Below are 21671 nucleotides of genomic sequence, written 5' to 3' on the forward strand. Positions count from 1 at the left end.
TTAGCTTCTGTGTGAATTTATAAATTCTAGGCTTGTGATAATTAGGTTCATGCCTTCTACCTTAAACATTATCCAGTGAGAATGTTAGATTGTCAATTTTACAAGAACGGAACCAGGTATTCCATTGCATTGAAGAGAAATAACTCTGCTGGCATTAGACAATGGTAACAGTTATCTAGTCACAACAGACAGTTTCAGACATGTGTACCACATTTTTTTTAAATCATAAAAAATACAAAATATGATCTAAATATGAATTAATATAATCTCACATGTTGCCAGGAGGCTCAATTTTGTGTAAAGCCTAACAGAAAGTACAACTCTTACATAATGCACCAATCACAGCTAGCGTTGGTATTTATTTCTGATACACTCAATGTTTCTACACATTAAGCTCCGCCTACGTGGGGCTGTGCAGTAAAGGTCATAGGCCTAAACTCGTGTTGAAACATATGTTTGTGAAAATTACCATATCGAAGTAGTGGATATAAAAACAAGCAGGTATGTTGTTGTTCATTTTATATAAATATGAAACTACAAGTGCTTTTGTTTGATTTTATATGTGTCCTGTTGTAATACATAAACTTGAGAGGGAACGCTTTGAATACAACGATATGATTAACGACCTGAACTTAGTGGCGTCGCAACCCCGTTTTCAAGCTTATTTTTTAGAAGTAAACAAGAGCTGGCCTCATTATATCATTTAGAAAGGACCATGTAAAATTACATTCAAAGATTAATCTCTTTACTCGCTTTCTGTCAATATACATAGTACAGTTTAAATTAAAGTCAGTTACTCAGATTGAAACTCGCATAAATTGTAAAACCAGTATCCGTTCCTTTTCAGTATGAATGCCAACTTGCTTTTTTGTTATTCAGACTAATCGCGTTATATTAGGACACTAGTTCATATAGCTACGATGTCGTAGCCTCAACTTGATTTGTTGTGGTTGTCCACGGGGAATACAGTTTCCGTGGTTAGCTAACCTGGCAAAAAAGTGAGTGAGCTTGTGGTATTGTTATTTTTCTAGTGCATTAGGCGTCGTTGGCTATTATTAAAGCTAAAATTACAACAAGGAATAGTCCTACATGTAAGACATAGCACATTTTGATTGTGTTTAGGTGCCAAAACATAAATATCAGCGTCAGGTCTAACAGGTAGGACTACAACAAGGAAGTGCATTTGTCAGCGGTGACGTTTCCTAAATATCTAAATGGACACCACAGGAGTCTGACGTTTTATCAGTAAAGTACGGTGAAATCTCTGACATGAAATTACCATATTGGTTAAATAAATGAACCCATGTTCATTTATATAACCGTAGTCCTACATGTAAGACACGACGCTGATATTTATGTTTTGGCACCTAAACAAAATGAACATGTGCTGTCTTACATGTAGGACTAACATAACCTACAAGGTGATTTCATGTTGTCAGAGATTTTGCCGTACTTTATTGATAAAACGTCAGACTATGTTCATTTATATCACCGATATGATGATTTCATGTTGTCAGAGATATCGCCGTACTTTGTTGATAAAACATCAGACTCCTGTGATGGACTTGGGCACTGTAATTAATGTAAACAAAATGGCTGATGTCCAGATAATTTTGAAATTTCATAGTACTGATCTTTTTAAACATTCGATCACATATATTTTTGGGAGAAAACAATAAATTAAACGTTAAATCTAGTATTGTTTTGTTCGTGTTAACTGTTTTTGTGAGGGCATGTGTTATAAAAAGACATGCAGCTCAAGAAAAATTGAACCATTGACTTCGGGAGGATAAAATTTAATAGATTATCTGTTATTTTTATTGACTGACAGTAGTTTGTTTACTCATAGAAAGTGTTACACTTTAGATATTCTTTATTACAACACACAGTTGTTCAGTCACAGTAATTTTCTGTGTTGTCTAAATCCACCCTCACCCCTACCCAATCTGTAAACACTGAAAATAGACATTGATTGTTAGGAAGGAAAATGTACTATTATAGTGTGCACAATCATGTGGACACAAATTGATCTGGTTACATGAAACATCCAGATCCACCCATATCTACATCAAATCCACCTTTGATACATGTAATATACAAAGACAAAAGTGTATCTTCTTTTGGTATCATATATTACACGAATAATTTATAAAGTTCATAACTTGCAGCTGATAGTCACAATTGTCTTTGCATAAAGTAACATATTGTTCTGTGGTTTTGATTTCAAACAATTTCTAATTTTTCTTAACTACATGAATGTGTACTATTGATATGAATAAAGTATTATTGAAGTACATGTAATTTCTTTTTTTTTTAAAACTTTATATTGACATTAAAATTTTCAATATTTAGAATTTATTTTTTTACCTTTATATATACCCAGATAACAAGTGCCTTGTTAATGCACATTGCAGGTATTAAAGGTATATATGTGTGTGCACAAATATACTGTAGATTATACAGTATCCAAATCGCATTTTGTCACCTATTTGTTTAAATCATGAGGCAGATTAATTGTAGCCATAGTGCTTGGTCTGATTTTATGCTTGAGAAGCTGGATATAGTAAGAATAGGATTTTATGTAAAGGAAACTTACAATTTTGTTTACCCAGAATATTTAGTTTTTAGATTTTTTAATATTCATAGCTCTTTAAACTTCCTGACAGTATGTTGTTGTTTTTGTAATGGGCTTAATGCCATTTTTCAACACATGATAGGCTGTACATAGTGGCCAGTATATTTGGTGGAGTCGAACCCAGGAAAAACCATTGACCCATGGGAAGCAACTGGCAAGCTTTCTGACATACCAGCATTGGCCAAACCAGAGACTTGAACCCACATAGACAGAGGTGAGATGTCAGTGATCTATAAATAATAATAATAATAATAATAATGCTTTATTTATACAGGTTGACTCATTAGTCAGGGACTATTCTCCCTTGAGGCCCTCTTAAGGAGAGTATAACAATGCACATTATATGAAGATAGCAATAATTAGTGTTTATTTTAACATGTTTAGTATTAAAATACTAAATTCCATTATCTAGTAGAAACACATGCATGCTCATGATATCTTTTCTTAAATACTCTAATATTTTCAGCAGATTTTACATGTAGTGGAAGCTTATTCCACAGAACTGTACCAGAGTATTGAAAACTCTTTTTAAATTGCTCTGTTCTTGGTTTTGGTATTAGAAGGTTTCCATGTGATATTGATCTCAACTAGTATTGTGCTGAAAAAGGCCAGAATAAGTCCTGAAGATACTCTGGTGCAGTTCCCTGTAGACATTTATATAAAAGAACTGCCTAGTAAAAATCTATCCTGTCATATATTGTGAACCATTTGAGTTCTGTAAATAATGCTTTTGAGGGATGATCAACAGATGCATCTAAAATTACACGTGCTGCTCGTTTCTGAAGTTTATAATCCTGTCAAGCTCAGATTTAGCACAGTTTCCCCATACATTAGAACAATAATCCATTGTTGGAAGAATATATGACTTGTAGTACAGATTTCGAGTTTCCATAGGTAAATATTTTTTGATTCTGCTAATAAGGTCTGACTTTAATCTCATTTGGATAACTTCAGTATCAGAACTAGATGTATACAAGATTGCATCGTCTGCAAACAAATCTGTATTTGTGGATTCATTATTTAATGGTAGATCATTGATATAGATAAGGAAGAGGAGAGGGCCCAAAACTGAGCCTTGAGGGACTCCTGAATGAATAGTGCGAGTTTGAGAGCTAATATTGCCAATGCTTACTTGTTGAGACCTTTGGTTTAGGTATGATCTAAACCAGGTTAAAGAAGGATTGTCAAACCTGTAACAGTTCAACTTTTGCAGCAGAATTTCATGATCAACGAGATCAAATGCTTTCTTGAAGTCAAGGAAAACAATCCCAGTCATATGTCCATTATCCATTTCCTTCAGCCAAAGATCAATTAATTTGGTAAGTTCTGTTTGGCACGAGTGGTACTTTCTAAATCCTCATTGTGCTTTATGAAATAGAGAGTATGTTGAAAAAAATGTATAGACCTGAATGGCTACATGCTTTTCAAATAGTTTTGACATTTATACAGGTAGAAATGATATTGGTCTGTAATTCCCTGGATCCTCCTTTTCTCCTTTCTTAAAGATAGGTGTGACCTTTGCACATTTCAATGTTTCTGGAAAATTACCACTCATTATACTTAAATTTATGTTATGCGTTAGTGACATTGTTATTACTGGTGCAGCAATTTTAAGAACTTGTTGACCAATACCATCCAATCTAGAGGATTTATTAATATTCATCTTAATTAGCATATCAAAAACATCAGCTTCACTAACATTAGCTATTGAAAAATAATTAGCATCAGGAATTTTAGCTCTTATAAATAATAAAAGAGCATCAAGTTCAATTGGGCTGTTATTCTGGTTCTGAATACTGTTACTGGAGAAGCTTATGAAGAAATTGTTGAACATTTCCACAATGCCTTGTACAGATGTTGCTGTATCATCATTTTGCTGAAGTCTAGGGGGAAGACAACTGTTCTTGGGTGGGTTCAGCTCTTTTAGATGCCTCCACAATGTTTTGGTACTCTTACTTTCATCAATAGCCTGTTTATAGTAGTTCTCTTTTGCCTTATCTATCAGGTGCTTAGTTTTATTCCTCCACTTTCTATAGCTTTTCATGTCTTTTTTCTTGTGGAAATTATCTCTTAGGTGCCTAGCCTCATTGATCTCAGGGGTAATCCACTTGGATGTAATTTGGTGTTTAACCCTTTTTGTTTTAATTGGGGCATGCTTGTCTAAGGCTGCATTGAACATCTGATACCATTTGTTCAAGGCAGTGTTGACATCAGCTATATTGCTGACTGATTGGAAGGGTTTGTAAACTAAAGCACTTAAGAACATTTCCTCATCAAACTGTTTGAAGTCCCTGTATTGTATGTATTTCAGTGTGTTGGCCATTTTTAGATGATTTCGGAACATGTCTAGTTATACAGACTGGGTAGTGGTCACTCAGTGCATACACTGGCACCTTAATTTTTTCAGGTTTATTAGTATAGACATGATCAATGATAGTAGGTACTTTTATCGGTTACTCTAGTTGGGGTGTTAATTAATTGAGTAAAGTTGTAAGTTTCAAAGCTACTTATCCATGTTAATGGTGGAGTTTTCATGTAGTCATTGTTAAAATCCCCTAATATGATAATTTCTAAATCTTCCTTTAGTAATGCTTTTTGAATTTGAATCTCAAAATTATCAATCCAATCAGCTGTGGAACTAGGTGGCCTGTAAACTGAACATAAGAGTATTGGCTTTGATTGGGCAAGGGTTACTTCAATCCAGATACTCTCTACCCCAATAGTCTCTAGATCGACACGTCCGTTATAACTAATGGAACTGTCTACATAGAGAAGAATACCCCCACCCCCCATGGAGTCTCTATCTTTTCTTTCAAAGTTGAAGCCTTGTATGTGGAGAACCAAATCATCAGTATCATTGGAAAGAAAGGTTTCACATAGACCTAGAATATTGACTGATCTAGTTTGCTATAATATTAACTTTATCTCATTCAGTTTAGGGAGGATGTGTTGAATATTTAGGTTGATTACTTGCAGACCACTTTTGAGGTGCCCAAAGACGTGACAATTTTAATCAGAGGATTGACTTTCAGAAAAGGTAGTATGCCATGTATTGTTTTTAGACTTGACAGATTTCTTTACATTGCCTCGATTATTTACTTAAACACATGAAGAGGATAACATACAAGATCCATCTGTTGTACCATGACCACATGTAGTGGATACATGAAAATGTTCAGCACAAGACTGATTTACATACATACAAGAAGACATTGACATATTAGACACTTGGGGGCCTCAGAAGGAGAAGTAACTTGAACAATATCACATAGTTGTTTACATGTTAACAAGTTGCACTTTGTACACAAATCAGATAGTGCCTGAAACCTGTTTATAGAACTATAATTATTACATTGAAAAGTATATACATATTTTAATGCATTTTGTTGCTGGATATGTGTTGTATAGGCCTGTACATCATAGCCTTCTACCTATTGGTATGTGCACAACTTTTGCTTATGTCCTAGTTCATTACAAAGATGGCAATGAATCTGTTTTCCATGCAGACACCGCTGTGTTACATGACTGTGTTCTCCACAATACAAGCAGTTGTCTGACTCATGCCTAACCGCTTTTATCAGTCTTATGTACTGGTCTATATTCCTAAGGAGCATGGCAGTACCTCTGTTGGACAAGTGGATTTGGTCTCACTGGTATAATTGTTGGTTCACTCGATTGTCTTTGAAGAGTAGGCAAGCACATTAGACAACCCCTCACCACCACCCACCCCCAGGCCTCTTGGCATTATGTATACATACAGGTTATTTAGATGTTATGTATAATGACATCAATGAACAAAAATGTTGAAATGCTTGACTAATAGGACATGCCATTAGACATGTCACTATATTAATGCAATTGAGCTTAATGCCAGTGATGTGAACAATAACATTTCTCATAATACTAGCAATAGAGTGAAGTATGTCTTAGTGACATGTGATAGACATGTTGATGTCTGCTTCTCAAGATGCACACACTTTTCAGATTTTTCAGTACACAGACTTTAATGATCTAAATCAACAGTTTTAACTGTGCAACAGTTTTAACAGTACAAGTTATTCAAGTAACTGGTATGAATTATTGTGATGTTGTATTCAAGATGAAGTTTACACATTTGATTTCATACACTATAATCTGGCTTTGGTCCATTATGAATTGTAACACACCTTCAGACTTAGAAAGTATTTACCTGGTAAGTTTACTTATCTAGCTGAATATGATTTAATACATTTAGACCTTACAAATTTAAAATAAAATCTTTCGCATCAGTGCAAACATTTTTTAATTTGGAAAAACCAAGTCATCAAAGGCAAGTGCAATGTTAAAGGAATGTTATATTTAGTAGACAGAGTAGACTAATGTACAATATAAAGTACATGGTGTTATGTGGAAGCTCGTGCAGGTAAGAATAAAAGTACATATGTATTGTATACAGTGTGCAATATACTAGCCACTATAACCAGTAAAATTAAAAATATTGGACATATGATTGGCATCATTTTCATTTTGGACAGAAGAAAACCCCTGTATCATAATTAATGATCATCCAATTAGGTGACTGGTGACAGTTTGGTATATTGGCCCCTGGCAAATTTCTTAACTTAATGCTATGATGTGACTTTTTGAACTAGTATTGTTTAATAATTAAAGATAGGGATTAATTTTTAAACTAGGTGTTTCGGGTTTGTGTTATTCTTGAAACTGATGTGAGGCATGTTCATTTCCCATAGTCACTTTACAGTATATAGCCAGTGAAATACTAATAGTTTGCTAAGAAGCAGAGCTAGCCACCCGTAACAGTTGACACAGTGGTTCATGGAAAGTAGAATTTCTCAAAAACTACATGGATTAAAACTATTTTGAATTGCATCAATCTATTAAGTAGACAATATTTTGCAACATTATCATCCAGGGTAATGGCATGTGTTTGCACTGTGAGCATCAAATGCTGTAAATAAATTGCCTTCAAACATGAAATTAAATGTATAAATTTGTGTTTGTGGTGCACAAGCTTTTTATTTTGTGAACGTCAGTTGACTTGTCAGGTCATATAACGGATATTCATTTGGTTTGCTTTATTAAATCTCTCCAAAAATATAACCTTTTTTCGACTTCACTGTGCTAAGGGAAATTAGTCACAAGCAAGAGATTTTATCTTTGCTACATTTAATGGAACTCTGATAACCTCAAGCTCTTTATGCTGACTCCCTGCACTATGGTGGACCCCTAACTTATAAACAATCCTAGTGGACTTCATAGAAAGCATTCCCTAAAGACCCTTACAAGGAGCTAAAGTTATGGTCTTTTTGTTAATTGCTGTAAGCGCTGGTGTCATGCTACCCACTGTCCACTTTATAGAAACCTTACACAAAGTCCCCTCTTCTTGCAAGAGGTGTGGGTTGGTGGATTGTACCTTCTTTCAAGGTGTCCACTTAATTTGGATTTCGTTATCTAGAAGTTGACTGCCCTCGATATTGTTGCCAGGTTATATATAAATATAAGTGGGGAAACTTATAGGTGGAATAGATAGAGATCTGAGCAGATATATAGAACAAACCAACACGAGCCCCTGTACATGTAAATAAACAATTTAATCAATTATATAAAACAACAGTGAAAATTCATTACATCAGGAATATGCTCTGCTTTTAGATATAAAACTTTCACCAAATTACAAAAAATACACAAATATATTTAAATAAAATAGCTGATCTGTTTTACTGATAGATTTAGTTCATCATAGGATCGAGTGAACAATCGAAGTCAATGCCTTGTACGATTGCGTAACCTGTTCCTTCAATTCACTCCACTTCCACTATAGCTGTTCCTTCGACTTTTGTTAGTTTTGCCTCTTTCGGTCCTCACTCTGTGCGTAGCATGTAGATTCACAGATACCTGCATATCAGGATAAGTACGTCTCATGATACATCTCAGAATTAATACGTCGCACCATACATCGCAGGAGCTATTTTCTCCCTTTGAGCTTTCAGCATTCCTAACTTCTACAACCAATTTTGTTTGTTGGTTTTATGAGAGAATTTCTCTCAGGGTCCTCTTTACGCTTGTTTTTCTCTTGCAGAAAAGCTTAGACTGATTAAAATTTCCGATGTGGCGATATTAAAACTAGGAAATTTAGTGTGGGAAACTTGCACCTTATTTAGCGTAACCAATCAGGATTAAGTATATTTGCCACCTTTTTCCAGAGGCGCCAAAGTTGGGGTCAGCTTGACCTTGTAGTTTGAGTTACAGAGTTCTGCCATCTTTCAATCCTGACATTTACACTATGGAATCGAAGTTAGCTTTTGTTTCCACCAGTCTTCTGTGGGCTAAGTAAATAAATGCTTAATTAAGAATGAAATTATCCCCTTGAAAAGACATTATCGATCATGGCAGTATGGTGATCTGATATGCGCCTGTCCCCATAAATCTAATTAATTTTTCTCTGGTCTCAGCTAATGTGTTCTTCATAGATTGCCAGAAATTTGCTCCTTCACAATTGCAGACCCTTTATAAAAATCTAATCTACATATCAAAATGCACAAAATCTAAATTATATAATCCAAAATTAAAGCCATATATCCACCCACTACACATAAACTTTTCCAACTGATAATGTGTGTTCAAATTTCTTAAAATATTATATTCAGTGGGAAATTACTTGTAAAATTTATCCTTATGAGCAAATTAATTCCAGATTAAACTAACTACCCAACTCTGTTTTAAGCACTTTATTTAATTTCAAATTTCCCAACAACTAGCCACTAATTTTAATGTTTGAGTATCAAGGCAAACTTTCTATCATTGATTTTAATTAGCTTTACAAACACATAATCAAACTGGGGCTTTGAGTGGCCGAGTGGTCTAAAGTGCTCTCCGTCATGGATCACTGCCATCTTATCTCTGTCTGCGTGGGTTTGAGTCTCGGATTCAGCCAATGTGGGTATGTGAGAAAGCTTGCCAGTAGCTTCTCGTGGGTCGGTTTTTCTAACCGGGGTTATCCCCGGGTTCTTCCTCCACCATTAATACTGGCCACCATGTATAGCCTATCATGTGCTGAAAAATGGCATTAAACCCCACAACAACAACAGCAACAACATAATCCAACTGTCATACTGACAACTTTGTTTCAATTTTTCAGCTGGCAATGTAACTTGACACCACTGCATTTGAGTAGCTGCTGATAATACCATATTTACCCAGAATCTCAACCTCTCAATTTAACAGGGACTAAAGAGGTACTCCTCTGTCATAGACATACAGTTATAAAATTTATGGAGAGAATTTAGAAAATACAGTGGCGTCGCTAGGGGGGTGCGGACCGCACCGGGTGACACCATCTCAGAGGGGTGACACCAAAATGAAAAATTGCAAATTTTACAGAGCACACACTGCTCGGTCTAGTTGGATTTCATAAGCGGATAACCGATCATAGTTAAATACATGACTAGCAGGCACAGCAGTGGCGTATCTAGGGGGATGCGGACTGCACCGGGTGACACCATCAGAGGGGGTGACACCAAAATGACATTACTAAGGATTCTGTATGGTCTGTTACGGAAGGAGGACCATGGGGGTGACACTATGAGCTACCGCACTGGGTGACACCAACCCAAGTGACGCCACTGAGAAAATACATATACAAATATTATTGCATAATGTTCTGGCAGATCAGGGTTTATGTTGTTTGTTCTAGTGATTACTATTAACAGATTGCACAGATCCAGCTCTGCAGGCTCAATATGCAAAGGCAGATATTGGTTTGTGCAGTTGGAAGTGACATAAATGCGAGTACATATGGTATGTGACAGTTTCATCTCATATACAGTATATAAATGCTATAAAGGAGGCCTACAGACTAAAATATCCTCTGTCCAGGACTTTGCCCACGTAACACTACATCCTGTTCTGAAGTTTATTATTTTATTGTTGGAGCCCCTGGGTGGCAGACTGATCAAAGATGCTGTCCTTTACAGATCGCTAACTTTCGCTGAGTTAATATATAAACCAGTTTTCTTTTTTTTTTCATTTTTATTTTGTTACAAGTCAGCTTGCATTTTTTCATGCTTCTTTTGAACAAATTTTGAAATATATATTTTGGAATAGACAAGTAATTAAAGATCTATTCATTTGATTCAGACAACTATGAACATTATGGTTAAATATTAATTGATGTCAATGAACTGATGATAATGCATGATAAAAAATAAATCTGTATTAAAACAATGGAACCAATAAGACTGTCAGGAATAAAAACATTGGTAGATGATTTATCTGTATGATATTGTTATACACAATTCTATAATGAAACAAAAAATATTTTCAAAGAAGTTTTATATTAATCCATCAAGAGAGACAGTCTCATTTGAGTTAATATACCAACATTTGACAGACTGGTGCAAGGCCTTTCCATACCCCCACTATGGGCATTGACCCCTGGATTACCAGAGGGAGGTCTTGCCTCATGTCCCTCTCCACTTCTGTTGCATTTCCGACTTCTGCTATTACTATATTTCTTATTGAAACTATTGGGTCACACAGAATTCTTGCAAACCAGGTAGAAATTTATTTTAATATACAGGATGCATACATTTCAATGTAACAGTTTATTCAAATAATAACACATCTATATATTAGTATGAATTATTTGTAATTTGTTACTGTATGAACTTAAAATATAACAATACCCATCATTCAAGAGCTGTAGAGACAAAATACTCGGCTGTAGGTTCAGTTTCTAAAAGCAGTAACAGTGCAATCTTTAGTCCTGTAACATTACTCCAAGTGCTATGCATGTAGATACAAATAATTATCTCTAAAAGTAGTTTGAAAAACCAAGGACTCATTACAGTCTTGAGACACTAGTATAATGATACATTGTGAGTGGTGAGTGGAAGCACTGTAGCCTAATGGTTAGAGTGCTGGACTCCTATGTATTAGTACTTGGTTTGATTCCCATATTAGAATTGGTCAACTGCCCTTCTTGTGTCCATTAGGAAGACTTTTTTATATTATTATTGTCCAATAGAAACATACAAAACTAGGTAAAATGCCTTGATTCTTGTTTAACCCACCAAACCAGAAATGTGCAGCATCTTAGCTGTGAACCAGTAATGAGCAGACAGAGAGAACTGAGGAAAAATTTGGTTACATGCAATGATATTAGATACAGTGTTCAATTGCTGGCTAGCATAAACTATTTGTAATGCTGTAATTCAGGGGTGTCCAAAGTCCGGCCTGCAAGCCAATCATAGCCCATGGTAAGATTTCATATGGCCCGCAGCTTCAGTCATATAATATATTATTTATGGTCCGCTAGCACCCGAACCCTTCTCCGCTCATTTCTGCCATGGCAACTGATGCACACTTATGCACTTGGACTTATGGCACTTATTTTATTAAACTCTTGAATAAGATTTGGTTATAACTGTCGATGTTATGTACCTGTATATGTGGCACAAACTATTATTTTCTGAAAGATCTTTTAAAAGACAATTAAGCAAAATTCACTTGTTTTAAACTTTAATGATAACAGAAAACTTTGCATTAGTTATAACTCCTATTTAAAATGACCATGAGGCAAAGATATTAACTAACTCATGGAAATTTAAGGTATTACATACAGTTCAATGTTATCTGATTCTCCAGATATGAATGAAAGGCTGAATTGTGTTTTTAGAGTTGTTCATGTCTGCCTGAGTGGCTTATATTTAGTTACATTGCCATTTGAAAAATAAAGATAATTGTGACAATGAAAATTGTTTATTTATTTATTGTTTATTTATTTTTTATTTATTTATTGTTCTATTACAGTCTATATTTGCATGTACCTTTTGTGGTTAAAAAAACATCAGAAGGAATTATTGGCCCCCGGGCATCTTCACTTTATCAAATCTGGCCCTCTTTGCAAAAGGTTAGACACCCCTGCTGTAATTAATGATCATAGTTGTTTTGCACAATGATACCATAGATACTTGTTTGCAAGTATTTGTTTTGTTTCTTTATACATTAATATTGGCTTTGCTCCAGGAAAATCATATGTCTTGCAAAAATGTTGGCTAAGTTTATACATTTATTTGTGGAGAATTATTCTTAATCTACATTTCAGATTCTTAGATATTTTGAAGCAAATTTGGTTAGATAGAGTTTGACAGTCACTAGTCTTATGTATTGACATGTTAAAGTGCCTGAAGTATTGATGATTTATATTTTATCAAATGCATTATGGGTTGCCAAATGGTCTAAAGAGTTCACCTTTACTAATCACTGCCATGTCACCTCTTTCCACATGGGTTTTCCAGGCTTCTTCCTTCATCAGTTAACAGTTCACAATGTATAACTAATTGTGTGCCAAAAATGTTGTTAAACCCACAACAACATCAAATGCATTGTGCATTTTATGGCCTTTAAAATGCCATGACTCATAATTTATTTGAAGCGTTGTATATCTAGTTTTTAAAATTTGTTTTCTAAAGATTACCCAATATACTTTTTTCCATATCTGACATCCAGTAGGGCTTTAGTGGCAGTCATCTTGAAAATAGCATAATTGCTACTCCTCCTAAGAAGTCATTTTGACATGCAGGTTTTCACTAGAAGACTAATTATAATAAGTAGTTGGTCCTGCATGAAAATATTGCCAAGGTGACTTGAAATATGACCAATTTAAACTTGCTTTTGCTAATCCTTCCAGATGGAAATTGACTTGGGGTTTTTGCTAAAAATTTGTTTTGGTGTCAAGTTGGTCCTGAATGAAATGATTCTGGTCTGAATCAGATATGGCCACCGTAAGATCTAGTGGGTTGTAAATGAAAATGGTGCCTTGCAGAAATCAAGTATGGCTGCCCCAATGATCATATAAAAAATATTGTCACTTATTCTTCTAAATGCATAGCCATATTGGCATGAGGTTTGCACACAAAATCTTCCAAATGTGTAATGGAAACTTTGTCAAAAATGAAAATGTGGCCCATCTGACATACAGTATGCCTGCCACAGTGGCTAGTTTGAAAATCTTTTCACTCGAGAATATCATAGCTGGTTTCCACACTCAGCTGTTGAAAACGAGGAAATGGTCTTGTCTTCAATTTGTGGAAATTCTTTTGGACAGTATTGACAGACTTTTGTTTGTCAGATCTTCAGAATTTGTTACATATTTTTTTAAAACCAAAAATACATTGTTTTGTTTGTTAGGAACCATTTTAACTCATGTTTTAAAACAACATCAGAGCCCTGTTTTTGCAAGCATCTGCCATTATAGTTTCAAACATTTCTGGACAGAACCCTGTAATGGTTCCAGAGGGTCAGTGTGGCATACTGAAGAGTTTTTTGAACATTCAGGGAGGAAAAGTATTATAAAAGTCTTAAAGAATGTAAAAACATATTTGGTAATTTACTTTGTAATAAATCTGAAGAGCTAGTCATAAAAACAGCACTGTTCATGTGATTTGGTTGGAAGAATATGTTACAAGTTAAATAATTATGTATATTCTGTTATATGTATATGATTATATGACTAATACCACCATGTTGTAGACTTAGAAAATACCAATGAATGTGCACCCCCGTTTTATATTTTCTTCTTTGTGTACATTTATGTACCTGGGCCAAATGACCTTATTTGAAAAACCAATAAAGTTCTTTTAAAAAGTTCTTGATACATGTAACAAAGTTTGCATTTAATGTATTAATTCAAAGGAACTTAGTGTAAGTGTTCACAATGGCACTAATGTAATGCACAAGTAATAAGTTGTTGTTCTTGTTGTGGGGTTTTATGCCATTTTTCAGCACACGATAGGCTATGCATGGCGGCCAGTATTATTGGTGAAGGAAGAACCCGGGAAGAACCACCGACCCACAAGAAGCTACTGGCAAGCTTTCTCACATACCCACATTGGCCGAATCCTAGACTCGAACCCACACAGACAGAGGTGAGGTGGCAGTAATCCGTAATGGAGAGCACTTTAGACCACTCTGCCACTTGGGGCCCCCAAAAGTAATAAGTGAGTACTCAGATAATAGGCAGGGCCCCCTGAAATTGCACCCCTAGGTTGTATTTAGATGGCAGTTCTCACTCTTTTTTATATGGAATACAAACATGTGACTTTGACTGAACAATAATTTTCTGTCAAAGAAAACTACTTGCATGAATTTACTACAGGAATTTACAGGAACTTCATGTGAATGTTAATAATTATGGGGATTTGATATGCCTGTAATAAGTAAATAATGCTTTAGTTACACCATGAATTTTTTTAGAGGGCCATTCTTATCTCTACGAAACCCAGCCTATGACTTCATCATTTATAATTAGTCTTCTGTTCTTGTGGGTTACCTTAGCTCATGGTATTGACTATTTCCATTTGAAATAATTTCATTTCCATTTCGAATAAATAGTCGTTCACCATCTGCCTGTGATTTATAGTATTAGTTCTGTTATTATCAAATGCTTAAAGCCTTTTGACAATATTTCCTTCTGTGAAAATTAACAGCAAAAAATATAATGAATCAAGAAAAAATGTCAAAGATCTTCAATTCCTTTATCCTTCATCCAGCTGGACTCAGATTACAATCATTTTCCTGTGATATGACTTAATTGTTTTAAAGCTACATTAAAAATCCAAGTCACACACTTTTCCTATGTAGTCTCTACATTTGTTTTTCAGTGCTGAACTTTCCACTTTGTCCAAATCCTTATAAATCATTGGCTAATCTAAAGCATCTTTAAAGATTACCTCATTCAAGTTCTTTTCTTAGGTTGTCCAGAATTTATTTTGAGGGCTGGCTGTAAACAAATCAATTTGCAATGTACATGTCACATATTTCACTTGTGGCATAATCAGCATCATTGCCTCATTACTCATTGTGTACCAATGTCACCTTAGGTCTCACTGGACAGTTTTTCTGGTGAATTTTCATCCAACAATGACCTGTTGCAGAAAAATGAGAATAATTTTACACTGAAGATACAAACTAATGATATTTGTAGAAAGCATACATGTTTCGACTGCAGCAATCAGGTTAATTCCTGATGCAACTGGTGGTTTTATACTGAACCAACACTGCCACCAACCCCCATATTTTACATTTATTTTTGACAGGAAATAGCTATTTTGAATATTTTCCTGTGATAAGGCAGCTAAAACAATCAGTATGTGCCTTATGCATGAATAAAGTTCCTTAGTACTATAACAAATTAGCATACTTTTCATCACCGCTCAACCATCTAGATTTTTAGATATTTACCTCTGAGCAGACACACGTAAATACGTAAGCCATGTCGGCTGCTCATTTGCAGCCCACGTTACGCATTTGATCTCCAGTGCTCGTCTAGGAGTGACAGGCAGTCACCAACAAGCCAACCCATTTCCAAGCCTAATTCAAAGTAAGTTTAAACCACATTACAGATTTAGCTTATGTGTGAATTTATAAATGCTACGCTTGTGATAATTAGGTTCATGCCTTCTACCATAAAAATTAGGGGGATGTCAAAATACCAAACTATCCAGTGAGACCTTAGAATACACACAGACAATCACACCATAATGCTCATACTATAAAGAATAAACACCCTTAAATCAATACCACTAATGCCTAAATCTAACTCTAATGTATCACCACCATAATACCAGGAAATAATGCTCTAGACTTAAGACTACAATGTCTACATTCATTGGTTCAGAACAGGATGTAATAATTGTGATTCCAACTACACGCCCCCTCCATCCTCATACATCTCGCACCAAAAGCCTACTCAGGTCCCACTTGACTGAATGAAGTCAAGTTCATGATTTCCATTGAAACAAGTATAATAAAGCCATTATGACTGACCTAGTTTACCCCAATATTTTTCAGAGTAAACATCAGATCAAGCCCAAAATCCACCTTGCATCAAATTTTCTAAGTCTAAAGATTCATTTGTGCTTGTACTACCAGATATTAACATTCTGATCGTGTTTACATTTTCTCTACTTTTTTGGTCATGTCTTTGTCTGTTTTTAAGCATCTGTGGAAATAAATTAAAGAAAACTGACGTACATGTGTTTCTTCAAATTTGTATGAATATATTCATCCTTCCACATCAGCTACACTGACATATACATGTACTCTAATTCCCGCCAAAATTTCTATTTGAATCAAATAGTTTACATCATTAATTCTTCAGAGAGTATTTTCCATGATGCTATAATACATGAGCCTGCTTTCCATATGGAAAGAAGTGCCTATGGATTAAAGTTGCAACTTTATTCCATATGGAATTTTCACTTGCTGTGAAGTACTTATGGAAATGATATGGAATAAATTGTCTGATTCCATAAGTTTTTCAGTCCATATCTCTTCCGTACAGATTCCTGAAGTATTCCATATGGAATCCATGAAAAACTTCTGTTCGGGTTGCTCACTGCCAAAAATATGGTAGACCATAAGGGTTGTTATGCTGAAACTTTGATGTTGTCCCAGAATGCTGCAAAATATTTATCACTTTCATTTGATAAAATTATTGATGTACTAAAATATATCAATGAAATTAAATCTTGTACTTAACAGAGATGGAAATTAAGTAATGAAAGGAAATGGAAGAGCATTGCTCCCTGAATACATCATGGCAGCATTTCAAAGGTACAAGATATATCTCTTTAAAAGTATGAGCTTTCAATAACCAGCATCACAAGCACCAAAACAAACATTGTCAGTAGAAGAGTAAGTTTCATTTGACAAATACATTAGTAATGTAGATGAAAGGAGAAGTCTGGGAGAGCATAAAAGTCAGTGTTACTGCAGGTGATCTTGTTAGTTGCCTTCAGGTGATCATTCTGAAGTTGTAAGGAATTTGATGTAGAAGCCCCCATTATACTGTCGAGAAATTCAGGTATGAGAATTTCACTGGTACTGGTAAAATAACGTGTTTTAGCTGTCTGCATAATCTTTTCAAACATTAGTTGGATGTACAAATTATATAGACTCATTACCATTTTAAATATGTGAATACATATACTTCTAAAATGTTTAATTTTATATTTTGTGCTATGGTTATTCATTCATTATGTTCTTAGTGACACCGTGTTTACTGCATAACCTATGTCCCCACACCACCAAACCAAGAAGATTGTATCATCTGATTTGAGAAACTACATTTTGTCCCTGCCCACCCACATTGTTGTTTGGAAGAGGGGGAGGATTTAAGAAGAATAAAAACTTTCACGACAGACAAAAAGGGATGTATCTAAAACTGAACACAAATTCAGGATACAGAAGACTTATTTTCTAATTTTTATGCTTAATCTAAATCCATCAAGACCAATAAAATAAAAGTTTATACAGACCTGCTGACCCTAATTTGTTTAAAATGTAAACAGAATCACACATTTTTTTAAAAAAAATTGGCCTTATAGACTGTATATGTTCCACTGTACATTATATATAGCGTAAAGGTGGCACCATTTATGATAATTTCTGAAAAATAGATAAATGGACCCCCATTCAATTACTTCCAAGCATACTTTAGACCTGAAAAGGGGTGGGGGGCTGTATAAATTAGCACTGTCACCTTAATGCGAACTTGAGAGGTACTCTTTAAAGATCATTAGAACCAAGAGCTGTTGTCCACACTTCAGGTCATATTTTAAAACTCACTTTTGTGTCTGATAAGAAACAGAATTGTGTAGGAAACATTGTCATTGGGAAGATTTGTACATGCTCAGCCTCTGGCGTACTCCAATAATGTCCCCCCCCCCATCACATCTGGAATATGCTTGGATTGGGCCGATTATTTTTCATAAGCCTTCTGTATAAATGTATAAATTAGAATGTTTAAATGACAACAAAACCTATTTAAAAATCAACTGTCACTTCATTTGTAAAACCACTCGTAAAAAGATTTCTTGTTTAAACTTTAAACTATAAATTATTATTATTATTATTATTATTATATAGAAATACTGTGAAGTTCTATATGTGACTCCTTGTTATGCGTTGGGGTGGGGTGCTCCCAATATTTATCTGAATTACTGTGGAATTCCCACCCTGGCTCATTTTTGTAGGAAGTGAAATTAGTGATAGAGGTAAAGCTCTGAACCCCCAGTCAGCAATACCGACAATTAAATTAAGAACACAAAGGTGAAATCCAGAAGAATAACAATTTAATACAAATTAAACGATATTAATTTCTCAACCAATCTACTTCCTCTCGACCATGTGACAACCTATTTCATCATGTGATTTTAGTGTGAGATGGCTTTCCCCTGTACTTGGTTTCTACTCATCTGAGTTTACTATGCCAATTGCTTTCCTCCTTCCGGCGTTCTCCGATTCTTCCTGTCCTCCTCCTCTTTTGTCTTCCTTTCTCCTCCTCCTTTTCTTTCTCTCTTTCCTTCAACGAGGCTTGTTCCCCGCCTAATTCTATTCTCTATTTCTCCTTCCGGCGTTCTCCGCCTGTTTCTATCCTGTCTCTCTGAGACTCGGGACTTCACTACTCTGTCCCCAAAAAGCTTCCTACGAAAAACACAAGGACGTTAGTATTTGTGTTAGCCATCTCGCTCACACTAAATCAACAATCAATCATCAGATCAAGGTTATCTACATCTTTGGTCACGCATTGGTGCACATCGAAAAACACACACGTTCTTATAAAAACAACGTTGCAATAAGAGCGGTATCCTACTTATCATACAGAAATCACTAAATTGCGTCACATCAATATTTATATATTCTTAATCTCATTATTCTCAACACTATCACAATAATCCGACGCATTTCTGTACTTTACACCCCCACAAGTGTACACCAATATTCAAATATTCATATTATTTGAATTTACACACTGCAGCCATTTTACAAGCTACCATTTAATTCACAATGGCAAAATCTAGAATATCACATGAATAAATACACTAGTTTACTACGAAGTAACTAAATAGTGAAATACAGTATTAATTCTGCCGAGCAAGCAATCTACATAATCATACCTCATTTCTCAAGTACGCATGTAAATTAAACAATACATGCGTCATTCTGCGTGCTAACGAGTCTAGTAAGTAAATATACATACTGCACTTAATTACAATTACAATGCCGTAACATTCTGCAACAATCGAGCAAACAACTCACTGACCTTTACGAAGCTTTCTGTCCTTAGAATGTACTAAGAGTTTTCCCGCCAAATCACGAGTGGCTCCCTCGGAGTGAGTATATTCTGCTTTACCAGTACAACGGCTTACAAATCACTAATTCGTTATCAGTTCAAAGGACTGTTAAGTTCTGGTTCGAATTGATGGCCCCACCCTTCCTCAGTTCTGATTGGATATCAATTCTACCCCCAGTCGGTCCAGCTTAAAAGACGAGCCTCAGGCCATCTGTCAAGCGGAGAGATTTACAATAGCATCGAGGGTCCTTTGTTCTTAGAACGAAGCTTTTAACATCTATATGCGAGCGATAACACCTAACGAAGGGTTCTTGTACAAACAAAATCGCCGTAACAGTGCAGGGTTGACATACTCATTGTGCTAACCCATTCCTTTGTTCCTGACCTACGTAATCGCGGGCAGGCAAATGTGACAAATACATTTGTTGGATAAGTGTCCAATTTGCCATTTTAAGAACTTCCCAAAGGAAGATGTATTCAGTACATAGCAGATGTCAGTTTTGAATGGCCTTTAAATATTGCACATCATTTCCCAACGTTCATATCACTACTTTCAACTAAATATTAGCATGGTACTTGAAAGTGCAGAAAGGAACAATCGCCTTTCCTAAGACGCTAAGTTCAGTTGAGATAATGTAATAGAGACTATGTGAGACAAAGTTTTTACATTGAGAAAGGAGGGATTTTCAAACAAAAGCACTTCTCCTGAAGTTGGACAATAAACTGATGCATGCATATATTTATCCTTTGTGGTTGAAGATAGTACTAAAATAGCTTGTTTTCAATGACAGAACTTTAAACTCTACAATCTGTGGAAGACTCAAATTAAAAGTTAACCACAACATCGGAAGTAAAATCATACTTTGCTTGATGTAGATTCATAATAACAATGCCTCTTGTGAACCTTAAATTAAGAGCAACTTTGAACACCATTTCTGAGCTAAATATTGTAGAGGTTTCAGCCACATGGACTTTACAACACTATTATTTGCCATGTATAATAACTAAGCACATCACAATTGCTTCGTAAGATACATTACAATGACTGACCCCATCCCCGTCTCCTGAAGACTGAAATGATCCAGCTACCCCATGCAAAGTAATACTGCATTTTATTAGCAGCAGTAACTTACCCATCACCATTGTGCAGCTTATTCTATTTTTGTATTGAAAAAGGCTGTCTATTCAATGTCAATACATTGTCCCAATGGAGTGCAGAGCTGTCATTAAGACTTGGCCCATTCATGCACCTCACATGTGTATGTGCACAAAGAGTCATCTTTTTCAAGGACACCATATTACCCCTTCAAAAATATTTCATTGAGTGTGCTATTCATCTGTATGAGGAAGGAAGGGCACTACTCATCTCAGGGTAGCATGTATCACCTTCGAGAGGAGAATGAGCTGCACCACACCCAACACTTCTGGAGTATGTTGTGTCCTTCTGAATGGGAGAAAGAGCACCACTACGTGATGAGAAATGAAGTAAAACTAGACTCTGACATGTCTATATCTCCTGACAAGTCATTGAATGATTACTTATCAGGTCAGGTCACTGGTCAATGACTGATGACCAGGTCGCTGAGCAGTTCATCAAAGTGACAGGTCAGTGTGTAGTGAGTCACTTTTCCTCATTACAAGTATTTTATAAATGCTTTCTATTACCACAGCAACCAACATTCTAAAACCGTTTCTTTACCATGTTTAATATCAAAACTAAATAAAATACGTACAGTCTCCATTGAGTGGTAAGAAATAAACGAAACGATGCAAGATCATTTCATTAACATATGTGAATCTCACACATGATCAAATTTATGCGGGGGCCCCTAGTGGTCTAAAGTGCTCGCCGTTACGGATCACTGCCATCTCATCTCTGTCTTTGTGGGTTTGAGTCTT

The 21671-nt window shown here is 35.4% G+C and overlaps 1 protein-coding gene across 10 annotated transcripts in view; it reads left to right on the top strand.

Moving 5' to 3' along the window:
• The first annotated feature begins 405 nt into the window (after positions 1–405).
• LOC149807275 (uncharacterized) overlaps positions 406–21671 on the top strand; it is a 181209-nt gene continuing 159943 nt past the window's right edge. For 6 of the 10 annotated variants that reach the window (XR_016422200.1, XM_089964370.1, XM_089964385.1 and 3 more), the window contains exon 1: positions 406–501. The gene's annotated coding sequence lies outside the window, so the exon portion shown is untranslated. Of the gene's footprint in view, positions 502–925; positions 999–2717; positions 2850–21671 lie in introns of those variants that run through there. The other 4 variants (XM_089964438.1, XM_089964446.1, XM_089964394.1 and 1 more) reach the window with 3 other exon arrangements.

Source organism: Sinohyriopsis cumingii, chromosome 1 (genome assembly GCF_028554795.1).
Source record: "Sinohyriopsis cumingii isolate HCF-2022 chromosome 1, ASM2855479v2, whole genome shotgun sequence".
In the NCBI taxonomy this organism is placed as follows: Eukaryota; Metazoa; Mollusca; class Bivalvia; order Unionida; family Unionidae; genus Sinohyriopsis; species Sinohyriopsis cumingii.